Source organism: Rattus rattus, chromosome 2 (assembly GCF_011064425.1).
Source record: "Rattus rattus isolate New Zealand chromosome 2, Rrattus_CSIRO_v1, whole genome shotgun sequence".
Taxonomy (NCBI): domain Eukaryota; kingdom Metazoa; phylum Chordata; class Mammalia; order Rodentia; family Muridae; genus Rattus; species Rattus rattus.
Window position 1 is genome coordinate 75,666,727 of NC_046155.1, and position 24,501 is coordinate 75,691,227.

The 24,501-nt window shown below is 50.9% G+C and overlaps 1 protein-coding gene across 2 annotated transcripts in view; it reads right to left on the reverse strand.

Moving 5' to 3' along the window:
* Sbk1 (SH3 domain binding kinase 1) overlaps positions 1 to 24,501 on the reverse strand; it is a 44,453-nt gene that overhangs the window by 12,685 nt on the left and 7,267 nt on the right. Inside the window, exon 1 of one of the 2 annotated variants that reach the window (XM_032892680.1) lies at positions 8,543 to 9,090. The exons of the other annotated variant lie outside the window; for it this stretch is intronic. The gene's annotated coding sequence lies outside the window, so the exon portion shown is untranslated. Of the gene's footprint in view, positions 1 to 8,542; positions 9,091 to 24,501 lie in introns of those variants that run through there. 2 annotated transcript variants of the gene reach the window in all.

Genomic DNA, 24,501 nt, shown 5'->3' on the forward strand with positions numbered 1-24,501 from the left:
AGGAGCATTGGTCACTGTGGACAGTCTGCAGACACCAACAGAAAGTGACATTGATGAGCTGAATCCCACGGACCCATCAAATCCTTACACTGTCTCAGTGTGGGAATATACTGACTTCAAGTTACAAATGAAGAGATGTAGGCATGGGTATTGTCTTCTTTCTGTATTTAATGCTGGGGATGGAGCCCAGGCAAGTGTTGCACCCCCAGCCCTTTACTCTACAGCAAGAGTCTTGCTATGTAGTCCAGGCTGTCCTCAACTTTTCACCCTCCTGCCTCAGCCTCCCAAGTACCACCAGGCCCAGCTTGGTCACATCATTATAGCAAAATCCAGGAAGCAGTAGAACCAGGCATCACTGTCCTGTGACCCAAGCCTAACCACTGCTCTACTACCTCTAAAGTGAAGTGGTAAAAATTACCATCTATTTTGCCATTTAATCTCTAGCAACTCCTTTTTCACAGAGCAGGATGCTAAGGCTCCGAGGAGCCTGCCTGCCCATGGTCATGCAGCCCAGCAGCCTCAGGCAGGACTGAATCCTTAGCTTCTTGGCCTGCACATCATCTTTAGTCTTCAGCTCTGGGCCCCAGGTCTCCCTCCAACCCATGTTCAGCACCACTGGCCTGGACAGCACCCACTGACGCCAGGCTAAGTGCCTACTGGAGGGAAGAGCAATCAGGGGTGGGCTGGGGAAACTGCAGAGCCGGATCTCCAGTGTCCATGCTGTCCCTATAAAAAGTAAGCGGCCTTGCACAGAAGCAATCCGACACGCAGTAGAGTTAAGGGTATCTGCACACAGCTTCTAGAAACAGGCATGCAAGTTAAAGGGTGAGTGGGTTTGGAATTTTTGCAGAGAGCCATGGACCAAGTTGCTATGCTGATGGACACCTTGCCAAATCGGAAGTCTGCCTCTGGGAGAACACAGTAGCGGTCACCAGTTGGCCTGCCCTCTGGGCTCCAGATCACCTGATACAGTCAGACAGTTAGAGCTCTGCTCTGACAAGGGGAAAGTAAGAACAGGTTTCATTTGTGAGTTCTTATGTTAAGTAGCTCCAGAACCCACACATTAGCGATGGTATTTGACCTTGAACCCACACATTAGCGATGGTATTTGACCTTGAACCAATTAGCTTCCACTTCTTCTGCCTCACCCTCCAGAGTAGCGAGGACTGCAGGTGTGTGCCACTGGGCCAGGCTACACTGTGACAGGACACAGCATCCAGTGCCACTCCACTCCTCCACTAGCCCATCTCACCCCAGTCTTCCCACTAGCCTTGTCCCCCATGACTTGCAGCTCTGCCCCACCCCCACCCCTGCCTCCCCGCTGTTCCCAAACAGTCCTATCCCAGCCTGGAGCTGTTCCCTCTGCCTGAAGAGCGCTTCCCTCTGGTGCCCACATGGATCTTTCGTCAGTGCTCTGCTTGGGTGACACCTTCCAAACTAGGGCCACGTCCCACCTTCCCTTCCTCCACACCTTGCTCTTTCTCCCCAGTAGAACGTAGCACCTTTGAATACATTACATAATTTCCTGACTGTGATGACATCTATTAACTGTGTCTTTCTCACACTGGAACTGAAGCACCCAGACAGCAGGGACTTTTATGGCCTGGTCTTGTTCACTGTGGAGTCTCCAGGAGCTGGCACGGCACTTGGCACAGAGCAGGTGTTTAGTAACTTTCTATTGACTGAACAACTGAAGCTCTTGGGGAGGTGGGGACTGAGTAAGGAGGAAAGGAAGGATGAAACCTTACCAGGCTCAACCCGGCATGGTCTGGGGAGCAGAAGGGACAGCTGGCTGAGGCCAGGTGACAGGTGCTGTGAGAGGAACAAATGAGAAACCTGCCTAACAGCCCATTAGCACCAAAACCCCATCTCCAGGGACGCCACACCCTACAGCCTGTGCTTAGCAAGGTCCCTTCTTCTAGAGCAGGCATCCAAGTCTGGTGACGATGTGCTCCTGAATGGTCTCCCTCAAGGCTGTCCCCACCCTCCACTCTGGCTTACCCAGGACCACAACCTGTCTGCACTTGGACCCTTCTGTTCACAGCAATATCACAGCATAGGCCTGTTCCCACAGCCAATACTGGATGGCTGGGGCCTCCTAGGACACAGGGATTCTAGACAAGTCCTCTCTTTTGTTTTATCTTTTGAGTCAGGGTCTGGCTGCTAAACAGCCCAAGCTGACCTCAAACTCAAGATCTTCTTGACCCTTCCTGAGTGTTGTGTGTACAGACATACAGCCACCATGGCTGGATTGCCCCAGTCCCTTGACAATCATATATAAGCCATCAAGTACTGTATCCTGGTCCAAAAAGCAAAAGGAAGAAAAGGGTATTCATCGTCTCCGCCTTCAGGGAGCAAATCCTGCCACTGTGCAATGTGACCTTGGGTAGGTTGTGCCCCTACAGATGCCTCAGCTTGCCCATCAGTAGGACAGGGATAAGAATCCACCGAGCACAATGGGCTAGAGTGGAAACTAAAAAGGCATTTCTTACATGCTGGCATGAAGCAGATACTTGGTAAGAATTGGTCAGATGGAGGGACCTGAGGTCTAGCTCTCCCACCGACTGTGCAGGCAAATCTGCCCTTCTAGTCTACACACAGAGGCCATCTTTCTGCTGCTAAGTCTTACTCTTAAACCAGCTACAGCCAGAAAAGTCTGTCCCCATTTGCCAGGTCTGTAAAATAGAGACTCAGGAGTGTTCCTGGGTCAAGATAGACGTACAACCTTCCTCACTGTCCCTGCCACCAGGGCTGTCAGAGATCACTGTGCCATGAGAGACTCCAAGACTGACTTAGAGCCTCCCTCCCGCTCTTCTACCTGGCAGCCCACCTCTTCCCTAGGCAAAGCCTTGGCAGCCATGTAAGTTGGTGACTCTGTTACCAAGCAGGTTATCTAGCCTCGCTGGCCCTTTGGAAGGTGGGAGCCTCAAGTCCCAAGGGGTAGGACCCTCAAAAAGGGTCATGAGCAGGCCCAGGGTTTGTAAAGGCCCCCAAAACAATGCAGACAGATCTAGCCCTCAGGATCTGGAATAGAGCGGGACACTGCGGGCAGAGCAGTCATCTACTGTTGGTTGATGGGCCAGTGCCTTTAGCTAGGTTGTTCCCAGTGAGCAAGTAGTGACTGCTAGAGAGATAGCTGGGTGAGCAGAGGCTCTCGCCCCAGCCCCAGATCCCCTCAGGCCTGCATAGCATCTACACCAAGGTTCAGGTGCTCTGCTAACATTCCTAGCCGCAGGGTCCTGTGTAAGTTATTTGTCCTCTCAGACTCAATTTCTTCCAGTTAACTAGGTGTGAGAGTTAAAGATGTGGCTCAGTGGCAGAGCAACCATTTGGCATGCCCTGGGCTCCAATGGGAGAGGAAAATGGGTATAAAATTGTTCAGGTTCAAGCAGAACTTACGGGAGCCACCCACCATTTACAAGCCACTCAAAACTGTTTTAGACATACCGACTCATTTAAACCTCAACTACCCTGGGGAGAAGCTATTTGTCCTTACAGCCAAGGAAACTAAGGCACAAAGAAAAAAATTAAGTGGTTCTATCCCAAGTCACAGAGCTAGCTGGTCATGGTTTAGAGATGATTTGTCTGATCCTGAAACATTTCAAAAGGATACACTGTACGTCTGCCACGTGTTCGCGTTCCGTGCTGCCCCTGGATCTGAGAATACCTGGGAGCCCTGCAGCCCAAGCTTGAGAGCTCATACTGTGCAACACAATAGCCAAGCTCTAACCTCCCAGGGGAACCGCCAGGGAGCAAGGGGAAGGAAGCTGCCAAGGAAGCAGAACAGATCTCAGAGAAGGACTGAAGCCTGGGGACATCGAAGGCACCACAGGAAATGGCTTTCCCTCTCAGCAGCCTGAAGTCCCCTAAGACCCTTGTTCCATGAGGGGTGAGGCACACAGCATGTGACCCTGACCTGGGCCTTGCCTTAGGAGACTCTGATACAGCTGGGCTGTAGAACCCTGGAACAGTCTGGTGCCTAGGTAAAGACCCTGAGAACTTCAGATCCACCAAGCCCCGTACTTTGTGTATGAAATAAAAGTGACCAGAACCTTACTTGAACCCCAGGGTGGAGAGAGCCTTGTGGAAAGTCCTTAGCATCAGAGCCCCATTTTCTTTTTTTCAGACAAGATCTCACTTGCAGTTTTGACTGGCTTGGAGTTTACCATTAGACTAGGATAGCCTCAAACTTAAAAGAGATCTGCTTGCCTCTGTCTCCTGAGTACAGAGATCAAAGGTGTGTGTGGCTCACTAGGCCAGAGCCCCATTTCATCTCTAAAGGAGAAGCTGCCATCCCTTTCTGCTCAGGGCTTTGAACACTCTATCAGAGGCAAACCTTTGGGGTGCCACAGGTGATATTCATAGCGCTTTGCAAACATTCATGCCCTCAGCCCTACCAACGCCCCATAAGGGTGCTTCTTATAGAAGAGAGAGCTGAGGCACAGAGAAGTTAGGGACTTGCCCAAGGCCAGGCCCAGTGGGTAGAGTTGTGTACCCTCTGAGGTCATCCTCTCAGGTCTGACAAGCGAAAGAGGAAGTTCTATGATATCTAGCCCAACCCTGCCCAGTCTCCCAGTGGAAGCCCAGAAGCAGCAGCTGGTCTATTCTGGAACCCTCTTGTGATTGCTCAAACTGCAGGGAAGGAGTGCTAGGCTGAGAGAAGTCACAGCAGGTCTCCTGACTAGGGTCAGCTCATCTGCAGATGGTAGCTCAAGGTGAAAGAAGACCTAGAATGCTTGCAGACACTGCTGAAGCCTGCCTCACTGGCTCAAGGCTCAAGGACCCCTCCCCACCACCTCCACTGTTGGGAGTTCTGGGCACCCCCTTTGCAGTCAAAGCACAGGCCTCGAGAACTGACTAGTCCAAGGTCAGGTTAGTTAATGACTAGGCAGCCACTGCCAGTTCACCACAAACCCTTGGCGGACATAGAGCTGGGCTCAAATCCTGCCGTGGGCTCAGGGCTGTGCTGGTCTAGGGGTAAAGTGAAAACCTGTCCAGAGCCTGGCACTGCAGACTGACAGTAAAAACTACTCCACTGCCTCCTTCCAAGCACAACATTAATGACATGGCTTCCTGGGTGGGGGAGGAGCTAGGAGCACTGGGGACAGAAAGGAAGAAGGGGGTAGTCACCAAGGTAGACTTGGAGGGTCTACCTCAGGGGGCAGAAAGCCTTTGGCTACTCCCTCTTCTCCTGGAGAGAAGCAGAGGACAAAAGGGGCCTTCCTCCCAAGGACTGAGAGCTAACCTCCCCCAGACCTCCGAGACTAGGCTAGGAGTCCTCTTTGCTTCCCATCTTGGAGCTCTGCAGCCCTGCAGCCTGCCAACCGCCAACTTCAGCAATGACTGTTTTCCCCGACCCCACCCCAAGCCCTACATTCTCTAAAGCAGCTTGCAAAGGAAGCTCGGCCATCCCTTGCAGTGCCCCTTTAATAAGACTGAACAGTCTCTGGCCTAGGCTCCTTTCGGGCTTAGTTCATCCTACACAGTATTATCCCTATTCTATAGATAAATAAACTGAGGCCCAGAGCAGCTAAATGAATCGCAAACCTATGGCAAGTCCAGAGCTGGTGCTCTCCACAGGGCACTCTGCCACCTCTTTTGACCTTTGGCTACAGGAGACCTTTGTGCAGGAAGATTGCACACCTACCAAAGCCAAGGCCAGTGGCTAGGGCCTGGTGCTGGCCTCTGGCTCTGGCCCAGTTATTTGGCAATAGCCATCAGCTTCATGCTTAGGGAATGACACAAGCTGGGGAGGGACAAGGTTACTTTGTTTTGTTTGCTGGTTTGGGGTAGAACCTTGAATGTGGCAGACCCACCAGGTCCAACCCAGGCACAGAACTCAATGCTGGAAAGTCCGAGAAGAAGAAGCCTGGAGAACCTCCACTTTCATCTCTGCCCAGATGAGTAAAACTGAGGCCAATGGCAGCCATCCCGAAGTCCTCTGTCCAACAGCCTAGAACTCTGGTCTACTGCTCCTAGCAATGACTATGCCTGTGCTTCCGGTGTGTGTGTGTGTGTGTGTGTGTGTGTGTGTGTGTGTGTGTGTGTGTGTGTGTGTGTGTGTTGGTGCTATGGGCAGGTAGAATGAGAGTCTGGGGAAGTCTGGCTCCTCTCCCTACTGACCCTACAACCCCAGATGGGCACTCTGCTCATCCTAACCCAGCGTTGGGGGTAGCAGGGAACATGTGCTTGTAGACTACGCACACCCAGTGCTGAGCAATCATTTTTCCAGCTTCCACTCTACTTGGCAAACCTGGAGGTCAGTAGCTAGGCTGGAAGCTCACACCAATCAAGAACGGGTCAGGAGTTCTTGGGACAACTGGGAGCATGTGCCCTGTCCAAACGTGGCCATTCTCTAGCTCTGGGCCTCGAGTCACTGCATCCCCTGGTTTTTCAGGAAGATCTCCAAATCAGCATCTGAATATGAATTCTCGAGCACCAATACTAAATGCAGACATGTAAAATACACTGAACAGCACACTGGGGCTCTAAGCTGTATTATCCAAACGCTAAGACATCAGGCTGTAAGTTCAGCCGTGCTGGTGTGGCCAGAACAGGACAGCCCAGACTCCCAAAGCTGAGCCTAGAAGCGGGGTCTCACGGCACATGGAAACACATGTCACTAAGCTGTCCATCCACCAACCACCCAGCTCTCTACTGTGTGCCAGTCTAAGCCAGAACAAAAGCGGAGGTAGAGGTAGAAACAGCCGCCAAGTCATCCTAGAGTGGGACTCTGGGTCGGGGGAATTTCATGTGATAAAGAATTAGAAGTATGGAGCTGAGCCAGGTATAGTGGGGGTGCTCGAGACGTAAATGAGGGCAGGCTGCAGAGAGCTGGGCTGCCAAGCTACTTTATTAGGGCTACTCAATGGGGAGCCGCTGCAGGTTAACAAGGAAAGAAAGTCTGCCTGCCAGTCCCCTTCTGGCCTCATAATGGTTCTTTTTGCTCTCGGTCATTTGAACTTCTGCTCTCCAACCTCTGCTTCCACTTTCTTGCCTGTGGAGTGTGAGACAAAGCCCTGGGCTCCAATCCGCTGCACAAAATAAACTTCCAAGATGGCTAGGGCACACCTAAATGCTCCTGACAGTCTGGCTTCGATCTACATCCACCATGCCGGCTGCAGTGTATGTAGTTCACTATCACTCTCTCTGGGAAATGCCACAGGCTTGATCAAGGTCACCTCATCTTCAGGGCAACTGGCTTTCGCAATCCTCTCCTGGGGGTGACTGCCTTGACTGTCCTTGAGTCTGCAGGAGGCTCTGCAAGAGTGCTAACCCAGGCTACATCCTCACTCATGGGGCAAAGCTAGCAGTAGGGAAGAGTTCAGGCAGGGGTGATGGGAAGGCACCAGCTGCTCAAGTCTGATATGGGGTATCAGGTGTCTCCCGGGCAAGGGCAGCTGGTCCTGACATGGTCTGGACAAACAGAAAAGCCCAAGGATCTGAAGCCAGATCATTAGGAAAAGATGAGGGGAAGCCCCAGACTCCAGGGCTGGAACTTCAGAGGTTGCAATGAATGGATAAATAAACGAACAAACTTCTACAGGGCTCTGTGTCCAAGGTCCTGCCTTCCCTGGCCTCTCTACTCATCTCGTACCTGACTTCCCACCTGCCTATGAAAGGCTGAGAAAACCTTCCTGCCTTTTCTTGGGTTACAACACTCTCAAGATCTTTCGGACTTTGTTGAGGCCCTCTTGCTTACAGATGCTTTGGAAAGCTTAAGCAAGAACTCAGACTCACTCCTGCATTGTAGAGGACACAGTGTCCTGGTCCTGGACTTGGCCCGAGGTGTTCCTCGGGTCAGGAAAAGGGAAGAGACTCAGGTTTGCTGTCCTTGGGACTTAGAGGGACAGAAAGGTGCTGTGACCTGAAATGGTTTTTCACTCAGGGCACCTCCCCTCCCCAAACACTAGCTGTTCGCTTTGAGAGGGCTTGTCCTCTCCCTGTTCTGCAGGGAGCACAAAGAGGGACTGGGTGAAGAGTGCCACTGAGACCTGAGTTGGGGTACGGGAGTCAGAAAATAAGAGATTTCCAACTCATTCTCTCAAACACGCCCCTTCCCTGTCTTCTCAGACAAAGGCGCACACCCAAAGCCCCAGCTGTCACCCAGAGCTGCAGAATGCAGGCACCTCTCACCTGTGGGCACCCCAAATTTTCTCTTTCCTGGGGTGGGGGTGACACTTAATAACTCAGGTTGGCCTTTGGGAGATGATATCTCTATTTCTTTATTCTTCAAAGGACCTAAGGTCTAACGCTCCAGGTTCGCTTTATGGGGAAGACTCTACACCCTCTTCCCCAGGGCATACTCTCTCCCGGGGTCCGAAGCTGTGCCCAAAATCTTAGGGTTGGGATGGAAGGTGGGGGAAGGGAGAGGAGGAGGGGGCGGCTCCTCCAAGCGAGACACAAAGAGACGTCCTTCAGCCTCGGCTCCATGGCGACGCTGAGGAGGGGGAGCGCGCACTCTGGACTTCCTTCCCCACCTGCGGGGCTCTGGGGACCTCGCTGCCACTCACCTGCCGCCCCTCACCTAGGTTCCACTTACCTGGGCTGGGGCCGCGGGGACGCCGCGGCAGGGGGCCTGGGCGCCGTGTCGGTCTTCGTCTGCCCGGCCCGAGAGGGGCTCAGGGCACCACCACCACCATGAGCAGGGACGCGGAAGGCGTCGCAAGGGGTTTGGTCGCCCGGGTCCCGAGGCTTTGGGGCGCCCGCGGCTTCTCGTTAGCAAGAGGATCTCGCTGTCCTAGGTTTGGAGTCCCGGTGTGCCGGAGCAGCGGAGAGGGGGGCTAGCGCCCCAAGGCTGGGTCTCTGTGTCTTGAGGTGTGAGGTTGTAGGAAGCAGATCTTGGGGGGCCCGGGTTGGAGCGGTCGCTACGTCCCGGCAGCCGTGTGCAGGGATGGAGGTCACTACTCAGCCGCTGGGGGGTTCGGGCGCCGCCGCTGCGAGCAGCCCGGCCCTGCGGGCTCCTGCCCCGGCCTGGCGCGGGCTGAGGCTGCGGCTCCGGCTTCGGCTCCCGCTCCGCCCGGCGCTCGGGCTCCAGCGCCGGCGCCCGCCCGGGCTGCGCTCCATCGCGGCCTCGCGGCTCCGCCTCCCGCCGGCGCGTACCTGCCCGCCCGCTCGCCGCTCCGCCCTCCGCCTCGCGCGCCGCCGCACGCGCCTTTGTCCGCCGCGCGGGGTGCGCGCCCCGCGCACGCGCACTCCCGCCGCGCCCTCCCGCCGGGCGCCGCGAGCCTGGACCTCCCCCCAACCGCGGGAACCGCGCGACGCCCCGCCCGCTTTCCAGCCACGCCGGGTCCTAGTGTCCGCCCTTCATTGGCACAAGCTTCTTTTCTAGGTCAGAACCCAGGAGGGGGCCAGAACGAGGTTAGAGAGGGCTCGGGGGAGTCACAGAGGGTCACCTGGTCCAGCTGCTTGGTCCCTGAGGGGCCAGACTGTCCCAGACTATTCCAGCCTGTGCTTGTGGGGCGGAGCCTGGATCCGTTTCAAAGAAGAAAAATAAATCCGAGCCCTCCTATTCAGAATGCACTCACTCATTCAACTACCGGTCCATCTGTTCACCCGCCTGTCTGCCCCATTCATCCTTCTACCTATCCATCCGATTTCCATGGGACCTCAGAAAACTACCAGGCTACTTAGAGACTTGGGGTCTCCGGGGTCGTGTATGATTCAGGCAGAGCTTTCAAGCTCTGTTGTAGGGAGACGGTGAGGGTTTAAGGAATAGCTAGGATGAAAGGTGTATAAGCAGAACGGAAAAGGGGGGCGCGCGGCGGCGGGGCGGGGTGTGTTCTTGGCTGAAGCAGCAGCTGTGCAAAGCCGCCCGGGTGTGAAGAGCTTTGTTCATTAACCGGAAATTGTAGCCTGGATGCAGGTGGGGTGGATGAACAGAGATGGCGACAGAGTGGGAACAACGAAAGAACGCATCCTTCCGGAGGCCCAATCTCCCATGCCTCATCTCTGCAGCATACTATTTTATTCGTGGGACAAAAAAAGCCCCCAACACACCAAAAATCTCTCCTCCTTTTAACCTCTGATCAGACTGTTTTCTCAAATCAGCATCCTCTCCCAGCCACTCTGCTTGTAGAACTTTCAGAGCCATGTATTGCAAACTCAGGTAACCTTAGGTGGAGCTGGAAAGATGGCTGATTAAATAAAGTGCTTGCCAGGCAAGCACGAGGATTTGAGTTCCGCCAGTGCCATGACACCTGTAGTTCTAGTATTCAGAAGGCCGAAGCAGGGGGATCCTGGGAGCCAGCCTAATCTGATCGGTGAGTTCTAGTGAAAGACCCAGTCTCGAAAGAAAGAAAGAAAGAGAGAGAGAGAGAGAGAGAGAGAGAGAGAGAGAGAGAGAGAGAAAGAAAGAAAGAAAGAGAGAGAAAGAAAGAGCGAGCGATGATGTGAGACGCTGCTGAAGACCAGGGTTCAGATCCCCTGGACTCAGCTGTTGCTGGGCAGGTGTAGCAGCCTGTGATCCCAGCACTTAGGAGGTAGACAGGATCCCCAGAGCAAGCTGAGTAGCAAGACTAACCAAATGGATAAGCTCTGGGTTCAAGTGAGAAACCATGCCTCAAAGTGGAGAACAAGTAAGAGGAATACTGCAGTCAACCCCTGTCTCCACGTGCACACACATGCATGCAAAACACACATATGCATGCACACCACACACCCACAAAAAAAAAAATAAGTGGGGAGTGATTGAAGAATACACTTCAATAAATTGTCAACTTCTGCCCTACACCCACACACACACACACACACACACACACACACACACACACCTAAGTTGCATAAACTATAGACAGGAACTGGAGATGTGGCTCAGTCCTGGCATATGGAAGGCCCTGGACTCAGTCTCCAGAACTGGACAAAGGAACAAACGAATGAACACCCAAACCACAGACACCCGAAGCACAGACTTCTACTTGGCAGCCTGTACTATTGATACTAATACTTTTAATTCCTTGCCCACCGTCCTCAAACCTTTACCTAAATTATGTTTTCTGGAAACCACCGTCTTTGTGGCCACCAGCTCTGTTGAAAGCAGTTTCGCCTAGGTTGTATTCCTAATGAACTTGCCAAGCACTCCCTGTGCCCTCCAGGGTGAAGCCCACTCTTCTTACCCTGTACTGTGGTTTGAATGAAAGTGGCCTCCATAGGTTCTCAGAGAGCAGCACTATTAGGAGCCGTGGCCTTGTTGGAGGAAAGTGTGCCACTGGGGTTAGGCTTTGCTACCATGCTTCCCACCATGATGAAATTGGGCTGAACCTCTGAACTACAAACCAGCCTCAATTAAATGTTTTCTGATAAGAGTTTCTGTGGTCACGGTGTCTCTTCACAGCAATAGAAACCCAAAGATGCCCTGTGTTGCAGGCTGTCAGCATCTAGTGCCTGTTTGCCACACCAGTCCTGGCAAGTACCATGGCAACTGGTGGAACCTCTCTTCTCCATTCAGCCTGGGCATCAGCAAATTCTCCTGGAACATCCATTTCTTGCTTTCCCATGTCTTTGTGTATTTGGTTCCTTCCGTCCACAACACCAACCTTGTCTGCTGATTTCCACACAAGTTATCCTCTAAAACAATTGTGTGGCTGCCTGCTCTCTTCCACCTCATCCCACCCGTCAGGGCTTTCAAGTTGACCCTGTCTTTGTCCTAATACTTGCCAAATGAGGTATTAGTGCTTCAAACAAGCAAATTGGGGGTGTCTGTGTGAGTGATAGGGTGTGAGAGCAGGCGACTGGAAGAGAAAGGGTGTCTTCTTGTATTTTCTAACTGAGTCCCCAGACACTCAAGCTTAGAGAGTACTTCCTCATTCATGGAAACAGGCCTTGACATGTTCTTGGCCATGGCAATTGCTATAGCTGGCTCTCAAGAGCTTGGCCCTTGCACTGGAGAGATGGCTCAGTGGTTAAGAGAACTGGCTGCTCTTCCAGAGGACCCATTTCACAACTCTCTGTAACCTCAGTTGCAGGAGATCTTGTGCCCTCCTTTGACCTAGAGAACCGCTCATGCATGTAAGTAGTGCATAGAGAGACACACAGGCAGCACACTCATAAAAGAAGAGAAAATAATTAGAAATACCTTTCAAAGCAAAAAGAAAGGCTTGGTCCTAAAGCTTTGTGCCGGTGAATGGTGATGGGAACCTTTAAAGGGTGGAGCCTGGTGGGACATTTCAGGTAACTTGAGGACATGCTCTCAAAAAGAATTGTGGAATACTTTTCTCTCCTTTTGTTCCTGGCCATGATGTAAACAGGCTTCCTCTGTCATACGGTCCCATCATGGTGCACTGCCTTTCCACTGGCCCCATAACTGGGTCAAACAAATGGTTAAAGCCTCTAAAACCTTGGGCCAAAACACAGCTTTCCTCTCTATAATTCTATTGCCACAGGTGTGTTGTAACAGCAACAGACCTCTGACTAACGGTTGTCAAGAGATACCCAGTTCAAGACTTCCTGATTCCTCAATTGGGGCTTTGATTATCCACAAAGCAATTACAAAAAGTTTGCTAGAACGAATTGTGGGGAATTCCTTCTCAGTTGCTCTCTTAGCAATGCAGGATGGGAAGTCCTGATTCTCATAGGCCAAGGACTCTTGTAGGAAACACATACTGTCCTTAAACACAAGCTAGGAAGTTGCGGGCTCTGTATGTTTTGAGGCTAGCAAGGAAGATGCAAAACCCCGTAGAATAGGCAGGACCGACTTCACAAAGCAGAAGCAAGAAAAGATAATGCACAATTTGGGTATCTGTTGATTATGAAAGCCAAGCAGCTGGGCCATGGTGGCATATGCTTTTAATCTTAGTGTTCAGGAGGCAGAGACAGGTAGATCTCTGAGTTTGAGGCCAACCTGGTTTACAGAGCTAGTTCCAGAACAGCCAAGGCCACACAGAGAAACCCTGTCTTTAAAAGCAACTGTCTCGAAGAACAAGCAAACAAAGAAAAAGAGAAAGGCAAGCACTTGGATCTGTTTGACCTAGAGGTTGGGTCATGCCACTGGGTGACCCATCACAAGCAGCCCAAGCCTTAGGGAAGTCAGTGGTTAATTTAGACTGCATGTTGGGAGAGGAGAGAGTGAGAGTCTGCTATGGCCCCCAGTAGCCTGCAGCAAGGTAGAAAGAGCTCAGCTTCTTTCTCTTGCCTTCCCCTTCAAACTTTTCCCATAGGAGGAGGCTCACGGGATCTGTGGAATTGTACAGTGTAAGTGGTGGAGGTGATGATGTCTGAACTTCTGCCACTGAGACCTGCCCTGTTTGGGACTGGAATCAACCATCACCAGTAGCAGCAGCTGGGAACCAGCCTACGGTTCACAAAGAAGTTTCCCATTTGCTTCCTGTGGCTGATCCCTAGTCTGGGGAACTAGGGTTGAGCAGTTACTTGGGCACATAACATTCCTTTGATAGCAGCTTTGTGTCCTGGGCTCCCCACTGGCTTTATGGAAGTATTCTAGGCTCTTGCTGCGCTCCCCAACCCCCTCTTCAATTGCTAGGTCTCTTGCAATCTGACACTCCTCCAAGTCTCCTCTAGTTCCCTCCGAAGCATTTTCCACAGTAAATTGCTTGTGCATCTGACCCTACCTTGGTCTGTGTCTCAGAGGGCAGACCCTGTTCGGTCTATTTGACCAGAGGAACAAGGCAGCTGACGAAAATGCTACAGTCCTTTGTCCTTGACACCTAGAAAGGTGCCCATCAAAGCTGCAATTTAAATAGTAAACCATGGAGTTACAACTTGGCCATGATTTCCACAGCCACACAGAATACTGGAAAACAGAGATCTTCATGCATATTTTCTTTGTTCAAACATACAGCTCGTTCTCTTCCGCAATGAAGTCAGTTTTGTTTTGTTTGAAACACTGCCTTGCCATGTAGCTCAGGCTAGCCTTAAACCCAAAGTCCTCCTGCTTCCACCCCCTAAGTGTTGGGATTATAGGGGTACAGCACTGTACCAGCAACAATGGCGTGCTCCTGGGTAACTAGGGACTGCCTCCCACACAAAGAAACACACAAGGCCAGGAAACTCAGGGCCTTTTGAATACTGAGCTCTCCCTGTGACTGAGTCAAGTTTCTACTTCTTGGGGTGTCGGTAGAGGAGATTTTAGGAGGAATCACGAAATTCTGTGCTCTAGAACCTATACGTCACAGCATTCAAACTACTAGATTCTGGGTAACATTAACAGCTAAAGAAAGTGACCTTGGAAGAGCTTGGATTGGGTATATTGGTCATCTCCATGCTGAGGAGGATATCGGAGCATCTTGGACTACAGCTTTTGATCTTGTCCTGGTCATTGGCCCATGTACAGGAAGAACTTCCTCCCCTGAATGGCTACCCCATGCCTACAGCACTGATGCTGGTGACTAGCTCGTACAGCTAGTGATACTGGTGACTGGGTAATTCAGGAAGCAAATTAGGTTTAAGATGACAGATATGATGTCATTTGGGTACACGGATATGGAAAGTACAGGCAACTGGAGCAGAAATGTCCAGGGCCCTGAGGACAGAGATAATCAGCTTCTGCTAGGGTTCTACCAGGACTCAGGCTGGCTCAGTTAGAATCAGGCATTCGGGATGCAGTAGCTAGGGGCAGGAGGTCTCTGAAATCTCTGTTTGGAATTCATCCCACGGGAGCATCAGAGTGTTCCAGCAGTGTTCTTGTGCTCTCTGCCCCACGTGGAAATACAACTGGGACCGTGGGTGGCCAGCAGGAAGCCACTGATGCCGACAAGTGCCGTATGATGCAGTTGGAGCAAAGACCTGCTTCTCTGTGGTTCTGCAGGCCTGCTGTGCTTTGAGGCAGGAACTCTGCTCCTTACCGGTGAGCCAGCCAAAGGCAGTAATGTAATGTCTGTAATATAAAGGCAATGTCTGTAATGTCAGGGAAGTGGCTGCTCCTGGAATAAATTCAAGATCTGGGATTGGGAGGAAGGGTTCTGATGGGATCCATGTGGGCTGTGGTTCATTTTTTAGTAAAAATATGGGATGCGAAGATGATAATCCATCAGCATTGGCCTCCGTGGCACACGCCACTCACTGTGACTACACATTTTTCAAAACAATTGAAAATCACTCTGTGAAAGTTTTAATAAACGTGATTATTTTTCCCCTCAAGACAATCTCACTGTATACACGAGGCTAGAGCAGAACTCAACCTCCCAGTTGCTGACATCACAGGTTCATCTGCCTCCTTCGCTCCCTCCCTCCTTCCTCTCTTTTCTTCTTTCATCTGGTACTGACTCTCAAATAGCCCACACCAGTCTTTTTTTTTTTTTTTTTGAATCGTATGGTTATTTTATTATTTTTTTTATTTATTAACTTGAGTATTTCTTATATACATTTTGAGTGTTATTCCCTTTCCCGGTTTCCAGGCAAACATCCCCCCCCCTCCCCCCCCCCTTCTTTATGGGTATTCCCCTCCCCCTCCTCCCCCCCTTGCCGCCCCCCCCCCCCACTCCAGTTCACTGGGGGGTTCAGTCTTAGCAGGACCCCGGGCTTCCCCTTCCACTGGTGCTCTTACAAGGATATTCATTGCTACCTATGAGGTCAGAGTCCAGGGTCAGTCCATGTATAGTCTTTAGGTAGAGCCCACACCAGTCTTGAACTTGCTGTATAACCAAGCATGATCTTGAGCTTCTCCTGGTGTTCTTGTCTCCACTTCTCAACTGCTAGGGCCACAGGTGTGCATCACCAGGCAGAACTTGGAACTTTTCCACCCTGAGAGTCTGTGTTTCCTAAAGCCAGGTCCTAGAAATACTCAGGATAAACCCCAGTGGGGAGGCTCCCACCTATATATAACCCTAGTGTTGCAGAGGCAGAGGCAGGAGAACGGTCAGTAGTTCAAGGCCAGTCTTGATTTATCAAGGAAGACCCTGCCTAACACACACACACACACACACACACACACACACACACACACACTTATGTATGTATATATGTATGTAGGTATGCATATATTACACACACACACATACACACACACGCACACATATCTATATATACATCACTTACACAGAATGACCTACCTCATTGGTCACGCTTAGAGAAGCAATAGGAATGGGGAGACCTTGGCATTGCTGGCCCTTACCACCCTGCTGTCTGGTTACCATAGTGATAGATGCTGTACCCTTCAGGCTTGGATGCAATTGTTACTTTGGTCAATAAGCACCTGATGGGGCCCGACCCCAGCCACCTTCACTGCATCTCTGTAGTCCTCTGACTAAGGCATAGACTCTCAGAGCTCACTCCGTTCCCACTCCTGGAGAAGTGACCCCTGGGAACACAGGCGTTTGTAAAGGGTCAAGTGTGTCTAGCACACATCCCGGGAGGCTTGGAGGTGGGGGTGGCTTCAACGGTGTCCTAGTTTGATTTCTCTGAGACTGAGTTGAGTAAGTCCTTGATCTGGTAGGGGACCTCAGGGAGGGGAGTAGAAAGAGCAGGAAACAGAGACAAGGTGTGTATCACGGAGTCCGCCACCACTGCAGAACCCACACAGCCAAGCCCACTGAAGAGCTCTGAGACAGTGTAGGACATGCTGGCCACATCCTGGAGGCAGGAATGGCTAAGAGCTGCTGGGGTGGGAGTAGGGATGGGGGTGGAACCAGGAAGCCTTCAGGAAAAGAGATGAAGATGCAAAAAGCTGGGAAGGAGGCCAAGGACATCTGGGTGGGGCCTGGCAGGGACTGCCTCACATGCCTGCATTTGGAACTTTCCTGAGCTTGGCATGATGCCCACGCAGTCCAAGCAGCACAGACTCCGTTACCTAGCATCTGTCTACACGTTCTGCTCCCAGAGCCCCCATTTCCCTTTAGGAACCTACATTCCTTGCCATCCCCTTCATAACTCAGGGGAGCTGATGGTGATGGTGTCTGACTCCTGGGCTGGTCTTGTGACCCAGCCCCACCAATCAGTGTAGAACACCTTTCCCTGGCTACAGGGGTCCTTTCTGAGACCACAGTGAAAGGCTGAGTGTAAGCCTGGAGTTGTCCCACCAGGGAGAGCCTCCAGAGGAGGACACCAGCACAGCAGATATAGAACTGAGATGGGGACAAATCTCGTCATGAACCCCTTGACATCATCCCTGTGTGCCTGAAGACGAACCTTTTAGTTCTGTGACCCAGTAAAGTCCCCTTCGAGTTTATTCTATCATTATTATTATTATTATTATTATTATTATTATTATTATTACTACGTTGGCATTCTGCCTCCATGTATGTCTGTGTGAGGGTGTCAGATCACCTGGAACTGGAATTAGAGACAGTTGTGAACTGCCCTGTAGGAGCTAGGATTTGAATTTTGAATCCAGGTCCACTGAGCCATCTCTCCAGCCCTCACCCCCTTTGAGTTTAAATCAGAGAGACTTGGATCTCTGTTACTTACAAACCCAAGCGCTCTCGCGCTCTCTCTCTCTCTCTCTCTCTCTCTCTCTCTCTCTCTCTCTCCTTTCTCCTCCTCTTCCTCCTCTTCTTCCTCCTTTTTCTTTTCTCTTCTGAAACAGGTTTTTTTGTGTGTATCCCTGGGTGTCCTGGAATTCACTCTGTAGATAAGGCTAGCCTAGAGCTCAGAAATCCTCCTGTCTCTGCCTCCTGAGTGCTGGGATTAAAGGTGTGTATGGCCATCACCCAGATGAATGGGAGGTTCTAAAATGGTTAAATTCTGCGAGTGAGTTAAACAGCTGCTCATCTGACCCAGGTAAACACCACTTCTCCATTCTCTATCCTTGCTTTTGAGGCAGAGTCTCACAATGTAGTCCAGGCTAGCCTCCAACTTGACCTCCCTGACTCAGCTGCCCCATTCTCTATCCTTGCTTTTGAGGCAGAGTCTCACAACGTAGTCCAGGCTAGCCTCCAACTTGATCTCCCTGCCTCAGCTGCCATAGTGTGGGATCACAGGTATGTGCCATCATGCCCAGATCTACATGCCTTTCCTCGTCCCAATGCCCAGCACATTCCTCCAGGACTCCAGACTGTAGAGCCTGACCCGGCATGGTACTCTCCCGGGCTACCTCCACCCTCCCTTCGATTCCTCAAAGTCCCACCCCTAGCCTCTTCACAAGGTCACTTGTGTATTTAACAGACACAGACTTGGGGCAGGCTGTGTTCTATGCATCCAGGCCCCTTCACACGGGCTGTCCCTCTATCTCAGGGCACAGACAGAGGAGAGGCTGGATGGAGCTTTCAGAGAGCCTGGGACTCAAACCTGTATTGCCTCTGGGGTCCAGGCCCTGGCATCTTCTCATGTTCCTTAGCCCAGCTTTCCCCAGCCCTCCTTGACACCAGCTCAGGCTCATCTCGGTCCATTTCCCCTCATTCCATCCGTTGCCCTGACCTGTTTTCATCTCTGCCTTGTGCTGCTGCTGCTACGAAAAGCAGAGTCCTGGTGTCCTGTGGCAGAGAACAGGACACGAAGGGAAGGGAAGGGAAGACCTGGGTGCTGAAGGCACTCGGGCAACACCTGCAGGGTTCTCAGCCTGGTGGGGGCTTGGCTGAACCAGGGCCTGGAAGAGAGACAGGCAGGGAACTGGAGGGGGCTGGGTGGAGCTGGGCCTGCAAGCCCTAATTAAGCGAGTTAATTAGGAGGGGAGGAGAAGCCTTGTGGGAGTTAATAAGCTTGGCTAATTAAGTGGATCCTAAAGAATGGCTTGGATTCGAGTGGCTGGGGAGATACGAGGGGTTAGCCAGAATGGAGGACAGGGAATGAGGCACAGGCTCCTCCCAGGTATCACCAGGCTGTTCTCAAGGTCTACAGCTACCCACCAGACCTAAGGACACTACCACATCCTGCAGCTTCCCCAAGTACGGTCTGAAACCACGGGCAGCGTCTGCAGCCCTCAGTGAAGCCATCACTGTTTTGGTCACTATGGTTCTAAGGTCACTACTGAGCGCCACGGTGTCCCTTCTTACCCATCCTTTGGAAGTAAAAGGTAGACCCCCATTTGAACGTTTCAAAGAGTAAGAATATAAATAGAGTCTAGGCTTCGAGACTTTGCAGAATAACCACGGACACGATCCATGCTGGTCAAGGACCGTGGCTGCTGATCACTGAATGCCCCCACACCCTTGAGGTTCCATGTGCAACAGGTTTCCGACTAGTTCATAATGTGACAACAGAGGCCCAGACATCCAGTGGCTTGTTCCAGCCAGTTCTTAGCCTGCTGCTTAAGCTACAGGGACAAGGTCAGATGCTAGTCACCTCAAGGCTTTTGTCTCAGGTTTGCTTGGCCTGGCTCTCCCTGATGTGGCGTCCAAAATTCCCTAACACTGAGAGCTCCAGTAGACAAAAAAGTCTAACCCCCACAATGCACCTGTGCATGCTAGTTACAGACCCTGGAGCCCGGGGGCTGACCTGTGCTGCCCGTGTTCAGAATGCAGGGCAGAAGACTCTCTTTCTCCTAGGATCTTTTCTCAGTGGCTTTCACCTCTATTTAATACCGTACTCCCCTGGGTAGGAAGACATTCGCAGGACAGTTGCCTGGGGCCACCCTGACAGTGATCCATCCAAATGCAGTCCCCAGTGGAAAGGTTCTATCAGCCTTCAGTCACAGAGCCAAAGACAAACAAATGGAAAGCTTTAAGACACCAATCCCAGGGTGCTCAGCCCCAAAGGTGGGCTCTGTGCTTCTGTGTTGACAGGCCCACCAGCCTCCTACACCATCCCACTCAGGCCTGGTTGGGTCACTTGGTACAACCAATGCCTTCACTGCACACTTTCATCCACCCACTAACAGACAAATAATTCCTTTGTTTGTTTGTTGTTGTTGTTGACATAGGGTCTCACTGGCCTAGACCGCACTATGTAGACCAGGCTAGCCTTGAACTCACAGAGACTTGCCCACCTCTGCCACCCAGGTGCTGGGTTTAAAGACCTGCACCACCATGTGCAGCCAGGCAAATACTTTTTATCTTTTTGTTTTCTTTTGCAGTTCTGGGAATTAAATTCAGTGTCCCTGATATGCCAGGCAAATTCTTTCTACCCCTGAGCTACAGTATACCTACAAATATTTATTACGTTCTCCTACTCGATGCTAAGCACTGTTTGCAACTCAACTAACAACACAGAAAAGTCTCTGTCTTTGCAGAGCTTCTGCTCTAGTAAAGAGAGACGGTGACAAATAGGACACAGAAGTAATGATACAGGTCAAGGCATTAAAGTGGAAAAAAAAAAAGCCAGGGAGAGGGCGCATGGCATGCTGGGAAGTCCTCGCAGAAATGGTGGTCTCTGAGCAGAGACTAGAATAGGGTGAGGGAGGAACATGCAGCCCAGGAGCCAGGCCAAGGAAACAGCTAGTGCCAGGGCCCTGCCGTGCTTGGGGTGTTCAGCAGTGATTTCAATGCTGGGGGCCTGGGGCAACAGGGTCAGTAAGAGGTAGCTGGAGCCACTGGAAGCTTTAACTCTGATGGAGGTGGAACTCTTTTGAGCAGAGAAGGGTTTGGGTGTATAAGAAGAAGCTGGGGTTATGTAGGGAGACTTTGTGGGGGAGAGAACTCAGAAGCACCACCCAGAAAACTGCCTGCCTCAGATGGGAGGGGCAACACTGCGTGCCAAGAAGTCACGCATCCTACATTTGTGTGAATGTCCAGCCCGGGTGTGGGAAGTACAGAGGGCCTTGTGCTCACAGATAAGCATGAGGGAACCCAGGAATATTATTCAACACATAGGGTTGTCTCTTCAGGGGGAGATGCATGATCTGGTTTCCACCAAGAAGGCTGGGAGTGGACATGATTAATAGCCTGGTGACTCTCGAGATATCTGTGTGGCTGAGGCCACACCAGATCCTCCTCCCCTGGGCCCTATCAGGAGCTTGTCAATCTGTAGAACCTGTCTTCGTGGAAGGTGTCACGTGGAGTCCATCTATAGATCCCCATCGTTACAAAAGATGCCACTAGCACTTTACCAAGGGTTCGCTGTAGCCGTGTCTTAAGCCTTATTGTGTGTACAGGGTTGAGTTATCACCGGGAAATGTCCACTAAATTGTGCTATGTTTAAATATGCCTGAACTAAACTACTGAGGGTCACGCTGTCAAAGTTTGAACCAACACTGGCTACTTAGTTGTACTGAGTCACAACCACCTTCTTGCCTCCCGTGGATCATCATGGAGGGCTGTGGTGCTGACAGACTGTAGGCAGGATCTGTGAGAGAGTCGCTGACCCATGCTTGAGGCTCATCTCCACATGGCTGTGCCCAGGTTAGCCGTGTGGGAATGTAGACTCGGGTTCTTGGTGCGGTAGCTTTCCAAAGACCTTGCAAATTTTGCTCCAAGAACAGAATGCCCTGGGTTTTAAGTGTTGGCTCCTTATATTTTTCTCCTTTGAGTCAGAGTCTGTCTGTACAAACCAGGCTACCCTTGAACTCAGTGCCCTCAAACTCACTATTTTGATGTAGCCTCCCCGCCCCAGAGTTGGGACAATATGTATGCATCACTACAAACTACGTCCATTTTATGGCTCTTGAAACCACAATACAGAACAGTTAAGTTACTCTGCCAAGGTCACATAACCTACAAGTAGTGGACCTAGAGTATATGGTTTCAAACTCTGAACCTGACCAGTCATTAGAGGGGAGTGGGGGAAAAGTCAAGCTTGAGCAAACAGCGCCTTGCAGGGACAATCCCTGGAAATATGAGCACAGGGCTCCCTCTAGTGGCCAAAATTCTACAGTGCAAGACAGACCAAAGGATGGCAAAAGCAGCCCTACACCCTGACACACTATTCCTTTCTGGGAGCGAAGAGCACATTTTCATCACTTGTTCCCCATCACCTAGGACATTTAAGTCCGGGACTGGTGCCTCCGGTCCACTCAAAGCCTTGTCTTTGGCTATGATTGAACAGTGCCAGAGCCAGCACATCTTGTTCCCCTGTGTGTCTTTCCCCATCTCTGTCATGAACTTGGTCTCTGTCCTCGCTGTGGTCCTGAAGCTCTGCCGCACATTGTGATGTCCTAGGAGCCTTCAGATGTCCCAGGCCCCAGAACAAATGACTGTGTTCAGACTTGTGAGGGACAGAGTTTAGAGAACAAAGTCATGTCAGAGAGCAGTCCCCTCATTGCCTGGATGTCCTAATGTCACCTCTAACCCACTCTGCCCCTCTGGACCATGTCCCCAGGTACAAGCTCACCCATCAATCACTCATCTTACCCTAATCTCTAAGTCAGTAGCTTCCTCACCGTTTCTGCCCTCTATCTACCCCATGTTTGTCCAGTTCCTCTGTATGACAGCCCTTTGACTGCTTAGAGACAGACACCCAGTACAAGTTTATATTCTTACTGCCTGGCTGCCGGGCAGCCCACCACAGCCCACCTCGTCCTGTCTGGGATCCACTCTCCATCACTACACTGATTATCCTGGAAAGTGCCCACTTGCTCCCCTACCCATCACCCACCCTCTTACTACCTGCATCAAGCAAGTGGCTTCACCAGGGAGAGCCACATCCCAAGCAGTCGTGTCCCTTAACCTCCAGAAGCATGGCTAGAAGGAGAAACTCATTGCTGCTCTCTCTGAGCATTGCTACCCAAGCTTCCTTCTGCCTATGCATGAGTCTCCGGAGGATCTCAGTGAGGCCAGACATCCTGCACTTCAAGGTAGCTCTAGGTGATGTCCATGTGGCTTCCATAGACCCAACACTACACGGCAAGGCATGGATGATCCTTGCCAATGTCTCTTCTCTCCTTAAGGCGTGATGCATGGGGATCTGAGTCACCACACTGACTCTGGCTACCAAGCCATGAACCTGGCAGCCACCCTGAAAATCAGTATGGAGGTCAAAACCTGGAAACAGAACTACAACATGAAACAGCAAAGGAACCTAAGTCAGCACAACACAGAGACACGTGCAAACCCTTGTGTGTCACTGCACTACACACAGCAGCCAAGTCAGGGAACCCGTCAGGATGCTCACCAACAGAGCGACAGACAAAAGGTAAGATATATATATATGTTACAAAGGCAGAATTTATATATGATAAAATGATATCTATTACTCTGCATACTAACCAAGCACCAACAAGAACAATAAACTAGAAAAAGAAAACATGGGAGGCTAGAGAAGGGACTTGGTGGGTAAAGGGCTTGCTGTGCAAGCCTGGGGACCTGAGTTTGGATCCCCAGTACTCACATAAAAGCCAGATGTGGCAGCCCATCTCTATAACCCCAGATCTTGGGACAGAGAAAGAAGCGGTAGATTGTGGCAGGGTAGGGGGTGCTTCCTGGCAAACTCATTTAGCAGAAATGGTCAGCCATAAGTTCGGTGAGAGACCCCGACTCGATAAATAAAATAGAGGCTGAGAGAGGAAGACACCCAGTGTCAGCCCCAGCTCCACACACATCATAAACGAGCACATCACACAGCCACCAATGCATCCATCCATCCATCCATCCAGAAAGGAAACTGTGGTGGTTTGAATATGGTGGGCCCCTGTAGATTCATATGTTGAATGCTTGGCCATAGGGAGTGGCACTATTAGGAGGTGTGACCTTATTAGAGTAGGTGTGGCCTTGCTGGAGGAAGTGTGTCACTGTGGAGGCGGGCTTTAAAGTCATTATATATATATATATATATATATATATATATATATATCATAAGCTCCACCCAGTATGGAATTATGCTTAGTCTCCTGGTTCCCAGCAGAAGACAGCCTCCTCCTAGCTTGCCTTTGCCAAGATATAGACCTCTTGGCTCCTCCAGCACCATGCCTGCCTGCATGCTGCCATCCTTCCCGCCATGATGATAATAGTCTGAACTCTGATACTGTGAGCCGGCCCCAGTTAAATGTTTGTTATAAGAGTTGTCTTGGTCATGGTGTCTCTTCACAGCGATGGAAACCCTAACTATGACAGTCTCTGTACACAATAGAGTATTATTAAGCCATGAAGAATGAAATGAAGTCACTTCCAGGGAAATGGACCATCGTGCTAAGACTAACCATGCTAAATTAACTAGGCTCAGAAGGCAGGTGTCACCTGCCCTCTTGCATATATTGAATCTACACTTTTTAAAGGACATGAAAGAAGGGGGTCTGTTTAGAAAAAAGAAGGGGGGCAGTAGGAGAGGTGAGAGAGGGTTGTAGAATATGTGAATAGAATCAAAGTACATGGTACAATGTATGAAGTTGTCATAATGGAACCATAATTTTGTATAAGTAATATATGTAATAAAATCTCTTTTTTTAAAAAAGCTGAGGCTAAGGATATGACTCCAAAGTAAAGAGCAGGTACTACTGTTGCAGAGGGCCTGAGTTTGGGTCCTAGCACCCACATGCACACACACACACACACTTTGAAGCAAAATAATAAATAAAAATAAATCTTTTTTTTTTTTTAAATCTAGGGCTAGAGAGATGGCTCAGTGGTTAAGAGCACTAGAGTTCAGATGCCAGCACCTACATCAGGCAGCCCACAGATGCCTACAACTCAAGCTCCAAGGGCTCAAACTCCCTCCTGACCTCCCTGGGCTCTTGCAAGCACACACACATACTTGCACAAGCACATGCACACACACACACACACACACACACACACACACACACAG